The sequence below is a fragment of the Grampus griseus genome (genome assembly GCF_964374135.1).
Source record: "Grampus griseus genome assembly, chromosome: 18".
Taxonomy (NCBI): Eukaryota; Metazoa; Chordata; class Mammalia; order Artiodactyla; family Delphinidae; genus Grampus; species Grampus griseus.
Window position 1 is genome coordinate 44,473,400 of NC_139012.1, and position 21,226 is coordinate 44,494,625.

The 21,226-nt window shown below is 32.7% G+C and overlaps 1 pseudogene across 1 annotated transcript; it reads left to right on the top strand.

Annotated features, from left to right (window-relative positions):
• The first annotated feature begins 207 nt into the window (after nt 1–207).
• Nucleotides 208–2,283, top strand: LOC309835897 (annotated as a pseudogene). Its single transcript has 2 exons — nt 208–213; nt 1,604–2,283. The product of its transcript is annotated as an uncharacterized misc_RNA (transcript).
• Nucleotides 2,284–21,226: the final 18,943 nt, after the last annotated feature.

Genomic DNA, 21,226 nt, shown 5'->3' on the forward strand with positions numbered 1-21,226 from the left:
AAAATTTTCACATAGATCCTCTTAATTTTACATTAACTCTCATTCCATGCCATTATAATTTTTTTTTTTTACTATTTTATTAAGTTAGAAATAAAATAGTAATAGTATTTTTCTGTGTGAGAAAAATACTTTTGCAATCTTATTAAACAGATATAATGTAAATAGCTGGTAAGAAATCTGGCACAGTGAATAAACTGGTAAATCTTTATGAAGGTGAGTGGTTTGGGATTATACATATTATTATATATTCTATTTTCAAGTTTATACCTTAAGCCAATTATAAATTTATAAGTATAAATAGTTAAAACATTGTGACATCTATTTAATATAGTAATATTTAAATGTTTTAATATTTCACCAAAAGTTTACATTTTAAAAAATTATAAAAATACTCTTGTTTTATATTCTAACAGTGGACATATATTGGATAATCTAAAAATTTACCTTATATAGGATTACTGGAATTAAAATGTGTCCAATGCTATTTCCTTAGTATAATTTACAAATTAACCTAATACTGATTATTGAGTATATTATTGTTTCAATGATCTTAAAATCGTTTAAAGTATTTTCATCTTTAATTGTACAGTGTTTACTAGTACTTGTTAATTCCTAGGTTATGATAATTAGAAGTTATTTTGCTTATAACAAAAATCAATCTTATAAATTAATTTTAATAATTTAGATGAAAGCAAGGACTAAATACATATTCACTAATAGTATAGACAGGTATCTAATATGACCTTACTTTTTAATTATATTTTTTTCTTAAAAAACATACCAAAAACCAGCCAAACACTATGTATAGCACCCATTATATCATTAGAGTCACCAGCATATGACATCACTATTGATGACAAAATCTTGACAAGTTGTTTTCTAGTACTAAGAGGAATCAGCCTTGCAGGGAATTCAGAGACGAGAGAAATGTATGTGAATATTTGTTTAAATTTGTAATATTACTACTAATGCCTAGGTAAATATGGTAAAAATTATAGTGTATAACTTCTTTAAAAAATATTTTCTAGTTCTCACAAAGCAAGACATTTTCTAAAAAAATAGATGGTATTTTTCCACACCAATAGCAGATGATTTAATTAAAATAATGAATATATTAGTGAAAGATTAATAGTTGATTATACATAGTTTAGCTCAGAGTTTAGCTTAGTTTAACACATAACAATTCAACACATTAACTTTTATCTGGCATCTAGATTCAATATGTAATCTAGAATTATTATTGTGTAATTTTTGTGTGTTGAGATTTAAACTTATTCAGTTTTTTTATATCAACCTAATAGTTAATTTGCTGACTTCTCTTCATAAATTCACTTTTTTTTCCCCTCCAGTGAGCCTCGCTGAGCCTTCTTAGATCCCTGCTGGGTTTACTATTTGTGCAAGTCAACCAACAGCCAATTCTATACAAACACATTCTCAACAAATCTAGGACCTTTTTTATTCCAAATATCATTAGTTCACCTTTGGTTGAACCCAGCACACCAGGAGTTTATATACTCTTCTCAGATAAAACACTAAGAAACAATGGTTGTCTCTGAATTTAAAAGACGAAAGACATTGCATTTGTTTTCCTCTTGTACCCAAGATCAAAACAAGCTTAAACGTGGATCTCAGGAGGTGGGAAAAAAACCTTCAGAGAGACAATAAGGTGTCCAGGGCTGAGAACAAGGCTCTCAGAAAAGAAAACAAGTCCCTCTGGGGAGAAAACAAAGCCCTTCCAGGAGAAAACAAAGCTTTCCGAATGGGCAATCAGTTAATCCGGGGGGAGAACCAGTCCCTGAGACAGCGAAACCAGCTGCTGTGTATGTTTAAAAGTGTGATTTTAGAAAATCAAAAACCACCTGGGGAAAAAAATCAACGCCTTGAACACAGAAAGTAAGTCTTATTGGCAACAGAATCGAGCCCTGGAAGTTCAGATCAAGGCTCTCAGGGAACAGGAGAAAGCCTTCCAGAACGAGGCGAAAACACTTCAAGAAATAAGTTCTCTACATGAGGAGATCAATGCCCTACAGCATCAGGAATGTGCGATCAGGATGGAGCAACAGGCCCTGATGGAAGAAGGACTTGCACTGGAGATGGAAGAACAAGTTCTGTGGAAGGAGGAACAGGCCCTTTGTGAAGAGAACAAGGCTCTGAGAGAGGAGAACAGTGTTTTTCAAGAGGAGGGAAAGGCCCTTCTGGAAGAGGCGAAGGTCCTAGAGGAGTGGAACAAGATTCTTCAGGAGAAAGACAACAAACATGCTGGCTGGAAAAATGCACAATTAAAAAGTAAAGTAGGAGAAGTGTGACTTGAAGATGTAACCAGCAAACCATGAATATCATTGACATTCCAGAAAAAAAAAAAAAATTCAAACTTTTGAAGGTGAAATACTATTAGTGGTGTTGGAGTAGGAAGCTTGGAAATGTACAGAATCTGGTCCTGGAAACCAAATAAAGTCCTGAAAAGTTGGGAAAAAAAAAAGTTTCTTTAGGTTTACTTAAATTGTACAGCACTATTGGTGGTAAATATTATTTTAGAATGGAAAAGATGTGTTACTCAAAACGTGACACTGAATGGACCAGCTAGGTTTGCCCTTTAGTTTCAGAGAAATTGGGTGAATATTGTAAGAAATCAACATCACAAAGGAAAACTTGTCTTAAAACCTGCTCTTAGAATTATGAAAAATATAGTGAAATATAAAACTTTGCATCCTTCATATGTATTGTGAAAAAAATGTTTTGTAGAAGAATATTCTGCTTTATGCTTATTCCAATAATCTAATTGAGGAGGCCAATAAAATACTAAGAAGAATTTTTAAAATATGTGAGTGTTCACAGACTTCCCACTATTTTTTCTCTGTTATTTTCTTCCTTTTGCTTGCTGGGAGGGTGCCATGCTCTCTAATAAATGTATTAATGAGAGAAAAGGGACTGAGAGAACAAAGTTCCCTAAACTCATAATAGGGCTTGTGGAGTTTGGAATGTGAATCTGTGGGATGGTCCCTATTCAGTGGAAACTGGGGAAGGAAGAAATGGATTTTTCAGATGTATTAATGTTGACAAGTGATCTAATTGAATGCTCTTTTTAAAAAATAATTCTGCAAAAACTAAGTCACATGGACTTATGGATTTATTAGAGTACATAGATATTTGCAGAACACTAGGTTACAAACTGCTACAGTGTACCTTATTTTTCATCATCGTAGATTTTGAGCATTTAATACAGTATAAACATTTAATGGATTTTATTGAAATCATAGCTCATTCTGATTCTTGTCTAGTGTTATGTAATAGGAATATAAGAAAAGTATAGGAAGAAAAGACTTTCCTTTTCCCTAGATACTGCCACATCTGCAAAATGTCAACATACACTTATTAAACACCTTTAATTAGCATTCTCCTAAGCAATACAGATACATTTAAATATAAAAAGTGAAACAAGACATGTTCCCTGATTTTAAGGATTCCACAACCTGTGAAGAAAGATAAAGATTATTCCTTAAGAGAGGGTATCTATCTGTCTGATAAACAGATCACTAACCACTGTTCTTTGGAAATTATACAGCCACCATTTAAATAAAAAAATTCAGCCTTGCAGAATATTAAAAAGCAATGTTTGTAGACAGTGTTCAACTGACCTGTAGTTGGGACAGGGAGGAAATGCAAAGCCTTTATCGTTGTTTTTAATCTCAAAACATGTGGAAGAAACCTGCAGGAAGGAGAATATCCAGCTTGGTGTTCTAAGGATTTGTGGTATGCTGCTTTATTGTCTATACACGAATTCTGATATGTTATTGTGCACTGAAAATAGTCCTTACTCCGAAAACTCCCTACTGTAGTGCTTAGGAAAAATAAACTATTTTACTCTTTGGTGATGAGGTCAGGAAGGGTACAGTTTTCAGTGACCCTTCTCTGTGAGGAAGCTGTCATTATTGCCTCATAGTTCAATCAGCAGGAATTTAGGTTAAACTGAAGACACACTGATCAGAATTTCAGTCTCTCCTGTTTGAATTCATATGCTAAGCTGAAGATTCGCACTGCTACAAAGAAATTTTGGTTACTATTTATAGCACACTCTGCAAGTGAGAAAATATATAATTAAGGAATGGGTTAAAACAATTTATGTTGGTATTACTCTTCATAAAGTCTATGATCTTTCACCTTCACAGACTAATCAAAAATTGGATATATTTAAGTGTACATTTAAAAGTTTTCATATTGTTAGCTATCAATTGAAATTATATGTTAAACAGAGGAAATATGTTGAATGAAAAAAAATGGGGGCATTTTGATGCTCACAACGCAGGAACTTTAGTGTATGTGAACTTTGTTTCTTTGTTCATTTCTAGGTCTTTCCTCATAGTTTCCAGAAAAGGTGGTCACCTAAAGGTCATCTGAAAGCCTAATGCTCCCACCAGGATTGCCCTTAATCCAGGCCAGCAAACAATAATTAGCTGCAGCACAGAATAGTTGCATGGATGTTCCAAATATCTTCTTAGAGATGAGAGACTGTTTATCTTTAAGAGACTATCAAGTTTCAACCCATGTGCTAGACTCTATTTATTTAAGGGCACAAATCCCAGGCTCCCAGGCCCATCTTTCCTCACTTTGATTTATATTCCATTATGTTCCATATATCCTCTAATATATCCCGATTCTACATCATTCCCCACCCTCCCGAACATTTTATCGAACGTCCTATATCTTTAACCTCTTTTCTGAAAGTTCATTTTGTCTTCTTAACCCAGATAGACCTCAGTGATACTGCCCTCTTTAGTATAGCTCTCAGGTGAAGATTTTTAGGCACCAGCAAAGATAGAGGTAGTGTAGGTTTCCTCATTTCTCACTATACTTCCAAAACTTTTATCTTGTTTCCTCCTATAAAAGATTTCGTTTCAATGAAACATGTGATATGAGATACCACTTTCAATCCTATGTAGTACTTCATGTTCAGACTTCTTATTGGCTCTGGTTCAGATATTAAGACCTTTGGAATCTGGCTCATAGTACTCCTCCTGCTTTTACTCTTCTGTATAACCTCAAATTGCACATAGATGATTAGTCCAGAAATATACCACTCAGTCCCTTGGATCTTCTTATCCACCAAAACCATTTCCCCCATATCATGTCAGTTTCCATCCCCATTATTGTACCTTAAAATCTTTGATTTGCAAATACGTTGATTCAGAAATCTGAACTGTCCAACTTTCTGAATACACTCTATACTCCTCTTATTTGCCTGTTTACCCAACTCATGTAGAAATCCAACTCATAACTCCATCGGCATTATTTCACTAATATTACCCCTCACATTCTCACTTCTGTTGTTATTCAGCATAGATTCCGATTCATTACAATACCCTTGAGAATGCTCTTTACTTTTTTTTTTAAATACAAATTTATTGGAGTGTAATTGCTTCACAGTACTGTGTTAGTTTCTGTTGTACAACAAAGTGAATCAGCCACATACATACATATACATATATCCCCATATCCCCTCCCTCTTGAGCCTCCCTCCCACCCTCCCTATCCCACTCCTCTAGGTTGTCACAAAGCACTGAGCTGATCTCCCTGTGCTATGCAGCTGCTTCCCACTAGCTATTTTACATTTGGTAGTGTGTATAATGTGTATAATGCTACTCTCACTTAGCCCCAGCTTCCCTCTCCCTCCCCGCATGTCCTCAAGTCCATTCTCTATGTCTACGTCTTTATTCCTGCCCTGCCACTAGGTTCATCAGTACCATTTTTTTTGTTTGTTTTTTAGATTCCATATATATGTGTTAGCATACGGTATTTGTTTAAACTCACTCTCCAGTGTGCTGACCTGAAAAATTTCCAACAGAGATTCCCTGTAACTATGTGTCTTTTCCCAACTATACCTTGTCTATTTCCTTATTTATTTCCTTGTGTTCCCGAGCACCTGAACATAGAGGTATTTCTATTATTAACAAAGAGGTAACACTCTATACATAAAGTATCTAAATATTTACATATATTAACTCACTTCACCTTTGTAAACAACCTACTTACTCTCAGTATCCTAATTTTACAGATGAGGAAAGAGAAACACAAGAAAATATTCCTGTTTCTAAGATCACATATAGGATTTTTGAGATATAAGATTTGAATTCACGTGGTCTGACTCCAGACTCTGTCCTCTCAGCCTCTACTGGTTATTAGCACTATAAAATCACCCAAATGTAAATGAAAACAACACTGCCTAGCAATCCTACCATTTTTCCTGCTTTCCAATGTAACAGATTTTAATGTCTCCTTTCTCCACTTCATCCCTTCCTATTAAAAGGAAAATAGATTTATCAAAGGTTAATCCTTCCATATTTGCTTAGAATTTTATTTTGTGTATTCCTCTGAAGGAATTTATTCTGATCTGCATTCTCTAACATTTAACATTCTCGAGTCTTTTGTCTTTTAGTCGTTCTAGCATATATGAAGCTATATCTCACTGTGGCTTAAATTAATACAAATTAGTATTTCCTTGATGATTAATGAGGTTGAGCATATTTTCATGTGTATACTGGTTATTAACATATCTTTCCTTGTGAAGTAGTTTTTCAATTTTGTTTATTTTTTCTTGGTGGTTTTCTTATTGAATTTTAAAAGTTATTTATATATTCAAGACACAGGTACTTTTAGAGTCATGAGTATTGCAAATATTTTGTCCCATTTATGGTTTGCCTTTTGATTTTTCAACAGTGAGACATGAAGATGAGAAGCCTTTGAATATAAAGTCCAATTTATCTATACTTTCATTTAGTGGTATATTGTATCTATTGTCTCATTAGCATTATGTGTTCTCATTTTGAGCCATATATTTTTGCCTAAGAATATAGATTTATGGTAACACATTCAACCAGACTCTAATATAAAGTGTTTGCATGCATATATATAAACTTCGTGACTATGACTCTATGGCTATTGTAGAGTGGAATACTAGGGAACACTAAAGTCTATGTACATATTATCTCATAGAGGAATTATTAATGAAAATATATCTTTTTAAGGAGAAACACTCAATAAACATTAACTCACAGAAAGGGAATCTGGAAATATTCCAGAGATAGTCCTCTAGAACTAGGTAATTGCTGTGCCATTTAGCTGATATGATAAGCCCTTCAGTTCACTGTAGTCCCTGTAACATACCTAACTTAGTTCTGGCCCATGTCCACATAAATAATTTTTATTATTAATCCCTGTAGGTCTTTTGATTGCCAGAAGAACTAAGAGAGTATATATATATATATATATCAAACTATAGCATTTGAAGAAAGTGAAACAAGATATTCAAGGACTCAGGGGTGCTGGAGCCCACTCACAGAGGCTGCTCACAACTAGCTCAAAGAGATGATTGCATACACCTCTTCCCAACGCTGCATTCATGGCATCACATTGGTATCTTGAAATATGTATACTCCAAATTAGAGCTTTTTTGTTTTTTTTGGTAGCACCATTTGTTAAATATTTACCTAGCTGTCACAAGTCAAGGTACCTGAAAGTTAAAACAATGAAATCTAGAAGTTTTATAATCATTTATATTTGTGTTCTAAATAAATTAGAAAATATTGTCCAACAAATTTCAGATATTTATAGCATTATTTATCTTTCAAAGAAATTTCACAAGATATTAATGATCTGCAATTTTTTGGTCATGATTCACATTTTCAACAGAAAAAAATAAAGGTATAATTGAAACAATGAAGCAAGACATTTTCCCTCTAAAACACTATTATCATTATTTTATTTTTATTAATATATATTGAAAGTACTTACATAATTAAGAATCATGTATTAATATTTCATTTTTCTTTAAAAATAGAATTAGTGTATGATTTTCTATGTGGGGAATGAAAAGCATGAAAGTAACAGAAAAATTACACAAATTCAAGAAAAAATTGAGAGTGGATAAGAAGTTATTTTATGCTCAGGATACTATACCTTATGTTAAGGGACTGTAAGAGATCAGACAGCAGTCCCAAGAAAATGGTTCATTAGGGGTCTCCAAAGGGAAATCACAGCACAGTTAGGGATGCTAAGAAGATATTAGAGCTGTCTGAAATTATAGATTTTGTACCAAAGGAGCTGTGATAAACTAAATTACATTCATAGTGAAAAGTCAGAAACACACAAAATTGGATCAACAAAGAAGAAAGTATTTTATGGTTGTTTGCTAAATAAAAACAACACAAAACAATCATGATTCATATCATTTTGATATTTATATTGTTTTTTAAATTAAATAAAGAGAGAATAGTTTAACTCCACCATATTAAAATAGGATATCTGGTATTATTCCTGATTCTGCTCCAACCTTTAATTTTTAAACTCTAAAATCCCTGAATATATCTTTGAGGCAGTAACATTACATCAATGTTGATGTATTTTTCACCTCCCCAAGATATCTAGAACCATTCAGTTTATAGACACTATCACTGTTATCACTGCATAGTGAACAATGTAATGTCTCTGATAAAATTTATCAAAACATTTCTGATTTAGGCTGATTAGAATATAAAGCTAGAGATAAAATTTGAATCTGCAACACATGATGCCATAACAGATGAGACACAAAAAGACAAATTATTTCTATAAGCACTAGGAATTAAATTTCCCAGGTGTGATAGTTAGCAAAAAATTTTATTTTGTCCCTGCTCCTGATGTTATACCAATTGTTCTTGTACACTGAATCTGGGGTAAACCACCTGACTTGCTTTGGCTAAGGAGATGTGATCAACTGACTCAAGCAGAACCTCAAGAAAACACTTGCCTATTTCTACTTCTGTACTACTATTCCTACTACTGCCGACGGAGCATTCCTGGGCTAGTTTGCTTTAAGGGAAGAGACACGTTGAGCAGTCATCTATCGAAGACCAACAGACATCTGACCATAGGCATGTATATGAACCCATCCTAGACCAGAAAAACAATCCAGAAGAGCTAAGTCTAATTACTAACCCACAGTCCTACAAGCCAAATAAGTGCTTGTTCATTGTAGTCACTGATGCTGAGCTTGTTACACAGTATGATTGAGGCAATGAAGAGAATAAGTATCTGATAAACCACATTTTTTTCTTTCTTCTCTGTTATTTCATGATTTTTATTTGTTTGAAAATTCTGGTATTTAAAAAAAATTAAAAGTATTTTCAGTTAAACAATGACATTTTATGTTCTGTTGTGTACATTTATAATAGTAATAAAATAAATTTACTTATAGACATAAATGAATTATTTTAAATAAATACATTTTATTAAATCATTAGCAAAATATTGTGGTTAACTGATAATTGCAGTGGTAACTAATACAGTTTAAAACATTGATAGATTATTAAATTTATATGAAAGAATAAATAATCATGTTATTAGTAAATAATGAAATTTCAAAAAAATGTATATTAATTACTTTAAACTGAAGGCAAGGTGATATGTACTAATAAATGCAAGTAGTTTATAGCAAAAGCATAGAAAAATACATCTAAATTATTCTGCTCTTCTCTATTCACCCTATGAAAAATTCTGACAAATGTCATCTGAAAGATAATCTTCATGCTCATTTAGCAGAAAACATGTGATAAAAGAAGTCAGTATAATTTTAGAAAAGTGGATTATTCCAGACTAGCTTCATTTTTTTTTCTAGTGGAGGTAGTCAGTTATTAGCAGATTAGAGATAATCTATCCTCCTGTGGATGGCTTCATGTTCTGCCACTTTCTCCTATAAAATATCCAGTCACGTGTTCCACAGTTCCTGAACCAGTCTTGATCTTGTAGGCAGTACACTACTGGAGAAACTTAGGAATTAAGTTAAAACCCACAGATGTCAGATAGTAGAGCCAACCACATTCACTGTGTTTCCAAGTCCCCTTCACTGATAATTGAGTCCAAGATCTGACCCAGTTGTATACAAGAATTTAATAAATAATAAATGTCATTTAATACATTGACTAAAAGATGAATTAATCACTTGATAATCTTCAAAATGAGTTATCTGAGGTAAAGTTAGCTATATCCTCCACTTCTTACTGCCACTACCATAAAAACGCAATATATTTTTGTATAGTTATGTGGAATATCTATATAGCTATATCTATACCCACACATATTGGTTTGCTAGGATTATCATAACAGAGTATCACATTGGGTGACTTAAATAACTAAAATTTATTTCATCACAGTGCTGGAGGTTAGAAGTCTAAGGTCAAGGTGTTGGCAGGATTAATTTCTTCTGTGGCCTCTCTCCTCAGCTTCTGGAAGGCCAACTTTTGTGTCTTTACATAGTCTTCCCTCTGTGTGTGTCTGTGTTCTAATATTCCCTTCCTATAAGGACACCAGGCATATTGGATTAGGGCCCACCCATAAGACTTCATTTTACCTCATTCAAGGCCCTACTTCCAAATACTGGATGTTAAGATCTCAACTAATAAATTTTAGAAGATACACTTCAGCCCATAATATCATACCTAAGATATAGATATACTTCAAGATATACTTTATATCATAGTATAACAAAACTTAACGTCATCATAGAGAAGAAAGAAGATATAGAATCTATATGGAAAAAAGCTTATATATTTGTTAGAATTTTAAAAATACCAGAGAAAAAAGCAAAACTGTCCATTGCAATTTTTACTATTAGTAAAATTGATAAACATACAAAGATTCAGAGAAACTGTTGTAATACATATACAGTATAATGGGTTATTAGTTATCCTCCAAAAACTCCAAATATTGCTATGAAGACAATGATCCTTGGAGAAGGAATAAAATCAGTATGGAAAAGAGAAAGAAAACAAAAGGGAAATAAAGACATCTGAAGATCTCCTGACTATGCTTTTCCTAAACTATGCCTTATTGAGCTTGGTGTATATATCCCCTGAATATTTATCTAATACCACCAAGAGTCTCTAAGTCAAGATCAGCTTCTCTGGTCAGGTTAGATTTTTCTCAACCATCCATTCCATTCTGTAGAGAGAACTAAGATACTGACTTCTTCCCTTTTCCATCTGGTCCTCAGGGTTTATTCTGTAGCCTCTCTCTTGACATCCTCAAGATGATTGATAACCCTATCACAGAGAAGAAAAGTCCCAGTTGGCAGGGAGTGTGTTGCTTATGCTCACTTCTGGGAAATGGGAACTTGCTACATGTAGCCATTATTTCCTGCCATCTCAGATGGTTTCATAGAAGTGTCAGTCAGTGGTCTGTATGAATATATCAAGGAGATAACAGAGGTGGTTCAAGCTCCCAACTTACTCTAGGATACCTGCACAAATTCTCTGAGATTTCAGTAATACTGTGAAGAGTATTTCTGAGCCAGCTGTGAGCTATCATTCTTTTAACTATTCAAAGCAATTAAACTGCAATTTTATTGAGGCATACTTTTAGATATATACCGCAGCCACAAGGTTGAATTATGGAAGTGATTTACTTTGCTGGTGAGTGAGTCTTATGGATCCTTTATGTTCCTATCTCTCCCTCACTTTCTTCTTCCTAATAAATGTGAGTTCTTTTTACTTTTCAAAAAACCCCATAAGCTGTGACAATATTATATTATAGTTTTGGCATATGTAAAATCTTAGGCTCTACCCCTTGACATTAATAAGAACTGTGTTGCTATTTTGAGACATGGACTTGTTCCCCTATATGGAAGTTTTCCAAACTGATCCTTGCCTTACCTCTTCTAATAGATCATGTTAATCCAAGGAGGATTGATAAGCCTTTTAAGACTTGATTTTAGAGAATTTTTTGCCCTACACTGAGTGTGTGAATTTACATGTTAACACCCAAAATTATACGTAATGTTTTGGGGTTTTCAAATTTTATAATATTTGGGGAATATTTTTCATAATTCATCAGGAATTGTATAGACAATTTTCTTCATAAAGAGTATTATATGTAGTTTTATCACAATATTATTATTTAATATGATTCTTCTGTATACAGTACAAATACAACATTAATGCATGTAAAACTTTACAAAGACAGCATACATAGTATTTCATTTTCTATTGTGAACGACACATTTATTTCCCAATAAGAGAAGTGGGGTCACTTATGAAATAATTAAATGAATTTTGCTTAAATAGCATTTAGAATATTGAAGAAATAGATGAGGTAGAAAATATATTTTTTGAATGTCATTGCAGGGTCACAACAGAAATACTGAAAATAGAAATATATTGATAGAATTCCAGTAAGCATGGTTTAATTCCAAATCAGTCACAGTTCTGACTCAGAAAGCTTTTTTTTTTTTCCCAATCCACTGTGTGCAAGTTGTTAGTGAACATATTAGTTAATGACCTGAAGGCAAATCCATGACAAAGTGATTTTGTGCTAATTGTGTGGAAAATGTTTTCTAGCTTTAAAAAATGCTACATTCTGAGATGCTATAGGGAATTTATCTTCCCTATTTGAGCTATTCTCTTCAACCTTCCTCAAGGGCACTGAATCTATTGAATGAGTCATCCAGCTTTCACATCATATCTAAAAATCAAGGAAAACTCCCAAGAGGCAATGTTAGGGATTAAACGCTCTCATTCTGTTTACATTCAGTTGGCATTAAAATGAAAAATAAGTTATAAAATTGACTGTAGTAAGACTATAGATATTTTAATATCTCATTTTCATCGTGCCTTATATTAAAATGCCAAACTTTTAGGCATAGTATAATAAAAATATTTTTATATTTACTTTTGGAAAAGCTTCTTATTTTAAATTTCTCCTCTTTGGAATTGTTTCTTTATTATTATTCAAATTAACATACACTAGATATACAATAAAATAAATGTATGCTTAATGAGTATGTTTATTAAAGGAAGACTAGGGGTTTAGTAGCCTCAGTTTGAAAAATATTAAGTTATGTTAAAAAGTGAATATTAAAAAATATATAGGGCTTCCCTGGTGGCACAGTGGTTGAAAGTCCACCTGCCGATGCAGGGGACATGGGTTCGTGCCGCGGTCCGGGAGGATCCCACATGCCGCCGAGCGGCTGGGCCCGTGAGCCATGGCCGCTGAGCCTGCATGTCCGGAGCCTGTGCTCCACAACGGGAGGGCCACAACAGTGAGAGGCCCGTGTACCACAAAAAAAAAAAAATGTATATATATATGTGTGTATATATATATATATATATATATATATATATACACACAAATATATACATATAAATTTTAAATTGTTGCTGGAACATCTGCTATTGACTTTTATATGATTATAAAAACTTACTTAAAAATATTGAATCTTTCAATTCACAACAGAAGATAGACTGGAGGATACTTATATATAAAATGAACACATGATTTTATTTTATATTATATTTTATTTGTATTAACCAAATATAAATATGAATGCTCTGAGCAACCCAGAAGAAGTTCACCACTTAAGATTTCTTGCATTTTTACCTGCTCTCTTATTTTAACGCACTTTTCACATAAGACTAATTCCCATATTCTATGCCACACACACACACACACATACACACACACACACACACACACACATCCATGGCACCTTCCTAGTGTATTTAATGCATATATTTTCAACCCATCTAAATTATGCTGAATTAGGTGTAAATGTGTCTTAAAAATTGTATAGATTTGCTTGAAATGTGATTTTTCATTTTCTTTAGCACCTTTGTCCTATAAACTGTATTGTGTTCTTAGGTTTTCCATTCAACATTAGGTTTTTGAGATATATTAATATTTTGATAATAAATGTAACTCATTATATTTGCTTTATTCATTTATCATATACATACATATGATACTTGTATCTATACATAATGGATATATCTTACGATTATAAGCCCATCCCTCCAGTAACAGATTTGTCATTTGCCTACACTTCTATGTTATCAAAAACTACAACACTGTGATGAATGTCTTTATTCGTGTATCCTTACAGACTTATGGGAAAGTTTTTTGGGGGATATATATTCTGCTGTGAGACTAACTGCTGGATGTGGGATATTTGCTTATAAGATTTTACCAGATATCACTAAATATCTGCAGAATGCCTGCACAAGTTTCCAAACATGGGAACATCAGCAATGGTTAAAATTTCCAATTTTCCCATATTCTAACATTTCATAGTGTACTACTGCCTTTACATTTTTGCCAATCTACTACTTGCAAGAAGGTACACAATTTTCATTTTAATATCTATTTCCACATTTACCAGTGAGGCTGATCATGCACATATTAATTATGTGGATATTTCTTCAAAGGCAATATAAACTAATAAGGAGCACAGATTTTGGACCAAGACAGCCTGGAGCAAATCCTGCCTCCATCACTTACTTAGACAAAGATAAACTTATACACATTATTTAACTCTCTGTGCATCCTTCTATTCATCTTTAGTGAGGAGAACCATATCAGCTTTGTAACTCTGTGAATGTTAAGTAAATTAAAATGTATATAATGCTTAACACATTATCTAGAACACATTAATTGCTATATAATTGTTAATTATTAGTTTTATTCATATTCTCAGCTTATTTTTGTAAATATTTCCTTTCCTTGATAAGTTGAATGTGTTCCTTTATAATATAGACATTAATCATTTGCTTGTGTTTAACATTGCATATATCATCTCCAGTCTGTCATATAGTGGTTAAGTTTGCCTGCTGTGAGGTTTATTAATTAATGATGTTTTACTTGTACCTAACCAAAGTTAAAAATTTTTTGTACATGAATTATACTGTAAGGTTTTGTTTTTAATTTTTTTTCTAACTATGTGGTCATAAAAATATTGCATTTTTTTATATTTTTAACTTTACTTTTGGCATTTGGTTATTTAATCTATGTAGAGCCATTTTTTAAATCCAACTTTGTAATCCAACTTTTAAAGTCCATATACTGAGCCAAATTTCCACAGATCATCTACTAAAAAATGTGCAATTTCACAACCCCCAATATACTATCTCTTATCAAATTTGAGGAAACCATATGTTCATGAATCTGTTTCTGGATTCTCTCTGTTCTATTTGGTAGTTCTTGTATAAAAACTATACTTTTTCCTACTATATCTCTGTTAAGTGTTTTAATGTCTACTCATGATATACATGTGCATGCATATTTCCTCTCCATCTTGGAATTATAATAGATATTCTTAACTTTATCCTGCTCTGTAGATTATAGTATAGGCTTAATTTCCCAAAAGTTTCTCCTAGAAAACTGTCAAAATTTCCTTGAGTATATAGCCATATTGTAGTAGAGTTGACTTATTTAAAATTAAGTTTGACCATTCATGAACATGTTTTGCCTCTTATTGAGGTCCTTTTTATAAAATTTTTATGTAACACAAACTGTCAAATCAGACTAACAGTAATTATAGATTTTGTCAGTACAAAATCTTACTGATAATTTTAAAAGGTTTCAGCAATCACAGAGCACAGATAAAACATATTGGACAGTCAAGGAGAAGATAGAGAAAAGGGGCAGAGGACATATTTGAAGACATAATACCTGAAAAGTTCCCTTATCTGAGATGGGAAACAGAAAACCAGATCCAGGAAGCACAGAGAGTCTGAAACAAGACCAACCCAAAGAAACCACACCAAGACACATTGTAATTAATATGGCAAAACTTTAACATGAAGAGAAAATATTAAAAGCAGAAAGAGAAAAGCATTAGCTGTGTTCAAGGTAACTCCCATAACACTATCAGCTGAATTTTCATCAGAAACTGCAGGCCAGAAGAGAGTGGCATGATATACTTAAGTAAAGAAAGGAAAATGCAACAACCAAAAATACTCTACCTGTAAGTCTATCATTCAAATTTAATGGAGAGATGAGTTTTACAGCCAAGCAAAGCTTAAGGAAGCCAGCATCTCTAAACTAGTTTCACAAGAAATGTTAAAGGTAGTTCTCTAAGTGGAAAAAAAGACAACTGAAAATATGAACATTACAAAAGGAAAAATCTCATCGGTAAAGGCAAATATTATAGAAAAGATAGTAGATCAAACACATATAAAGCTAGTAGGTAGGTTAAAAGACAAAAGTAGTAAAACCATTTATAATCGCAATGAGTAGTTAAGAGATATACACACAAAAAAGATGTAAGATATCATGCCCTAAAGATCAAACTTGTTGGGGGGTTGGGGGGGGCAGTAAAAATGTAGCATTGTTAGAATGTGTTTTAACTTAAGAGATTATCCAATTAAATTAAATATATTGTTCAACTTCATATATATGTATATGTATGAATATATTATTATATATTGTTATATATATATAAACCACATCATAACCACAAACAAAAATATGTAATGGATACACACACAAAAAAGAGAAAGAAATCCAAACATAACACTAAAGATTGTAAGCAAATCATACTGGAAGAGAGCAAAAGAATAAGAAAGGAGCAAAAAGGAAATGCAAAAATAATTACAAAATGGCAATAAATACATACATATCAATAATTACTTTAAATGTCAATGGACTAAATGCTCCAATCAAAAGACATAAAGTGACTAATGGATACAAAAACAAGACTTGTATGTACACTACCTATAAGAGACTCACTTCAGATCTAAAGACATACACAGACTGAACGTGAGTGGATGGAAAATAAGTATTCTATGCAAATTAAAACAAAAAGAAAGCTGGGATAGCAATAGCTGTATCAAATAAAGTAGCCTTTAGAATAATGTAACAAGAGACCAAGAAGGACATTACCTAATGATAAAGGGATCAATCCAACAAGAAGATATAACAAGTGTAAATATATATGCACTCTACATAGGGGCATCTGAATACATAAATCTAATATTAATATACATAAAGGAAGAAATTGACAGTAGCATAATAATAGTAGAGGACTTTTACATCCCACTTACATGAAGGGACAGATCATCCAGACAAAATCAATAAGGAGACAATAACCTTAAATGACATATTAGACATATTAAACAGAAACAGAGGAGTCCATCCCAAAGCAGCAGAATACACATTCTTTTTAGTGCACGTGATACATTCTTCAGGGTATTTCATATGCTAGGCCACAAAACAAGTCACAGTAAATGTAAGAAGATTGAAATCAGATAAAGCATCTTTTCCCACCACAATGCTAAGAGACTAGAAATCAACTACAAGAAAAAAAAAAAGAAAAACTGCAAAGAACACAAACATGTGGAGGCTAAACAATATGCTACTACTAAACTGTCAATGAGTCATTAAAGAAATCAGAAAGGAAATTAAGTCCCTACCTGAGACAAATAAAAATGAAAACACAATGATCTGAAATCTGTGGGACATAGCAAAAGAAATTCTAAGAGACAGTTGTATAGCAATACAAGCCTATCTCAGGAAAATTAAAAATATCAAATAAACAACCTAACCTTACACCTAAAGGGACTAGAAAAAGAATAAATGAAATCCAAAGTTGATAGAAAGAAAGACATAACAATAAAAACCAGAGAAAATATATATATATATAAAATAAACTAAAAAACAATATAAAAGATCAGTGAAGCTAAGAGCTGGTTCTTTGGAAAGATAAAAAATAATTGATAAATTTTGAGCCAGACTTATCAAGAAAAAAAAAAAAAAGGAATAAAAAAGGAGAAGTTAAAACTGACACTGCAGAAATACAAAAGATCATAATTAGAAAATATATATGCACCCCAATGTTCATAGTAGCACTATTTACAATAGCTAAGACATGAAAGCCACCTAAGTGTCCATAGATAGATGAATGGAAAAAGAAGATATTGTATAGACATACAATGGAATATTAGCCTTAAAAAATAATGAAATCTTGCCATTTGTGACAACTTAAATGGAAATACAGTATATCATGCTAATGAAATATATCAGACAGAAAAAAACAAACAGCATATGATTTCACTTATATGTGGAATCTAAAAATCAATACAAATGAACAAACATAAAACAGAAACAGTCATAGATACAGAGAACAAAACAGGTGCTTGACAGAGGGAGGCAACTCAGAGGATGAGGGAAAGAGTTGTGTGATATTAAAAACTATAAACTTACTGGGGCTTCCCTGGTGGCGCAGTGGTTGAGGGTCTGCCTGCCAATGCGGGGGACACGGGTTCGTGCCCCCGTCCGGGAAGATCCCACATGCCGCGGAGCGGCTGGGCCCATGAGCCATGGCCGCTGACCCTGTGCGTCCGGAGCCTGTGCTCCGCAATGGGAGAGGCCAGGGCAGTGAAAGGCCCACGTACCGCCAAAAAAAAAAAAAAAAAAAAAGTATAAACTTACAAAATAAATGAGTCAGGGTACAAAGTATGCAGGGTGGTGAATATAAGCAATAATTATATAATGACTTTGTATGGTGACAGATGGTAACTATACTTATTGTGGTGCTCAGTTTGTAATGTACAGAAATATTGAATCACTATGTTGTTCACCAGAACTAACATAGTGTTGTAGGTCAATTATACTTCAAAAACAAACAAACAAATAAACAAACTCATAGAAAAAGAGGTCAGATTTGTGTTTATCAGAGGTAAGGTGTGGGGGGAGAGGGGAAAGGTAATCAAAATGTACAAACTATAAGTTATAAGATAAATAAGTAGCAAAGATATAATATACAATATGATAAATATAATTAACAGTTGTATGTTATATATAAAAAATGTTAGGAGAATAAATTCTGAGAGTTCTCATCACAATGAAAAATATTTTCTTCTTTTTATTTTGTTTTGTTTCTATACGAGATGATGGCTGTTCATTAAACTTCCTGTGGTAATCATTTCATTATGTATGTAAGTCAATCATTATGCTATATACCTTAAACTTTTACAGTGCTGATGTCAGTTTTATCTCAATAAAACTGGAAGAAAAAATGTTTATATGGAGAGGCACAAGACCCAGAATAGCCAACACAACATTGCAGGAAAAGAACAATTTCAGGGAATTAACACTATATAACTTCAAAACTTACTTTAAAACTACAGTAATCAAGACAGTGTACCACTGACAAAATGACTAGTCAAATAGATCAATAGAGTAAAGCAGAGAGCTCAAAAATACACTCCCCAAAATACAGTCAACTTATCTTTGATTAAGGAGCAAAGATAATACAATGGAACAAAGATATTCTTTTCAACAAATGGTATGGGGACAACTGGATATCCACATGCAAAAAGAGAAAGAAAAAAAATTAAAAAGAACCCAGATACAGACCCTAAACCTTTAGCAAAAAGTAACTCAAAATGGATCACAAACCTAAATTTAAAACAAAACTATAAAATGCCTAGAAGATAACACGAGAGAACACCTAAATGACCCTGGGTTTGGCAATGATTTTTTCATACATTACAAAAGGCATAACCCAGAATAAAATAAAGATAAGCTGGACTTAATTAAAATAAAAATAATTCTGCTCTTCAAGTCACTGTCAAGAGAATGAGAAAGACAAGCCACAGACTGGGAGAAAATATTTGCAAAAAACATACCTGCTACACAATTGTTATCCAAAAAATTCAAAGAACTCTTAAAAATCAACAATAGAGAACAGCCAATTAAAAAAGGCCAAAGACCTTAACAGACACCTCACCAAAAATGATATACAGATAACAAATTAATACATGAAAAGATGATCCACAACATATGTCATCAGGGAAATGCAAATTAAAACAACAATGAGATATGACTATACACCTAGTAGCATGGCCAAAATTCAGAACACTGATAACATCCAAACTTTGACAAGAATGTGGAGGCACAGAACTCTTATTCATTGCTGGTGGAAATGCAAAACTGTACAGTCACTTGGAAAGTTTATCAGTTTCTTACAAAATTAAACATACCCTTACCAAACAATCCAGCAATCATGCTCCTTGGGATTTATCCAAAGGAATCAAAAACTTACATACACACAAAATTCTACACAAGGATGTTTATGGTAGCTTTATTCTTCATTACCAAAACACGGAAACACCTGAGATGTCCCTTGTCAGTTAAAAGGAAAAATAAACTGTAGTACATCCAGAGAATGGAATATTATTTACCACTAAAAAGAAATGAGCTATCAAGTCATGGAAAGAAATGGAAGAAGCTGAAGCATATTCCTAAGTGAAAGAAGCCAATCTGAAAAAGATGCATACTATATTATTACAACTATATGACATCTTATAAAAGGGCAAAACCATGTAAACAGTAAAAAGATCAGTAATTGTCAAGGTTTTTGGATGGGAAGGATGAACAAGGAGAGCAGAGGATTTTTAAGCCAGTGAAATTTGTCTGTATGATCTATAATGGTGGATACATGCCATCATACATTTGTTAAAACCCATAGAATGTACACCACCAGGAGTGAACACAAATGCAAACTACATGCTTTGGGTGATAATGATGTGTCAGTGTAGGTTCATTAGTTGTAACAAATGTACTACTCTGGTGGTGAGTGTTGATATTGGAGGAGGTTATGTATATGTAGGGATAAGGATATATATGGGAAACCTCTGTACTTTCTGTTCATTTGCTGTCAACCTAAAACTACTCTAAAAGATATAGTCTACTTTTTTAAAAAAAATAGTAATATTAAAATTTATAAGTTTTTTTGTTATATTTAAGGTACGTATTAGCCTACTCACAAAGCATGCTGACCTCCAAAGAAAAGCTTTGTCCTCTGAAAGAATCAAGGAAAACAACCGCAGTCCAACGCTTAAAACAATAAATTTTGGTTAACCCCAGGGCTTTGACACCTCCTGCTCAATCATGCATCTTAAAAGTCTTATAACCCAGCAATTGAAGTTTTTATCCTGCAGTGTGATATCCAGCCCAATTAGAGGTAATGTGTTCAACTGTAGAATATAGTAGACAAAGAGGAAACATGCAAATGCTACTACTCCTATTTTCACAAGCTTTTAGTAGCTTATTAAGTAAAATATAAAGTAATAAAATTATTAAATTATGCTCAAACAGGTCCAGGATCTGTGCTATTTGGTCATTTACTCTTATTTGCATAATATTGATTTGTATGAGATAGCCCATTTTTGGTTGATAAAAATTTTGATAATAAAATAATTTTGCATTTTGGAAATAAATTTCACTTGATCAAATCCAACTAGTTTTCATTTTCCATTAGATCAAGGGATGTGTTGCATTTAGATATTTTTATCTGTGTCAATATATAAAATTAGGCTATAATTCTCTTTTCTTGGTTTGCATTTACCTTATTAGAGTAAAATTTATTACAGAATTTTCTCCTCTTTTCTTCTATTTTTGAAAATTTCTGTAAAAGAGTGATTAT